Below are 347 nucleotides of genomic sequence, written 5' to 3'. Positions count from 1 at the left end.
CCCCCCCAGCGTTGCAGTGTGCCTAGCCTAAACATGGTTAAAGGGCCACTCCGTTACCCACTTGCAGCGCAGATGCCCTCCCAGCGTGAGTGTCTTAACGTTCTTGTTCTCCACCCCTGCTTCCCGCCCTTCACCCGCGAAACCCTTCCATCCCAATCTGGCCGGCCACCGTCCCCACGCACAACTGCAATTGGGCCGAGTTCTGATGGCCAGTGGGCCGTCCGTCACTGCTCACCTGCACTATAGCCCCCCCCCCCCCTCACTATCGCCCTAGCCCGTCCCGGCAGTCATATGGGGCTGCCACCCAAGCAGAGCAGAGCGCAGCTCGGCTCCCCCCCCCCTCCCTC

This window comes from Frankliniella occidentalis, unplaced genomic scaffold, assembly GCF_000697945.3.
Source record: "Frankliniella occidentalis isolate FOCC.00 unplaced genomic scaffold, Focc_3.1 Scaffold299, whole genome shotgun sequence".
NCBI classification, from domain to species: domain Eukaryota; kingdom Metazoa; phylum Arthropoda; class Insecta; order Thysanoptera; family Thripidae; genus Frankliniella; species Frankliniella occidentalis.
Note: the sequence above shows the minus strand (reverse complement) of the source record.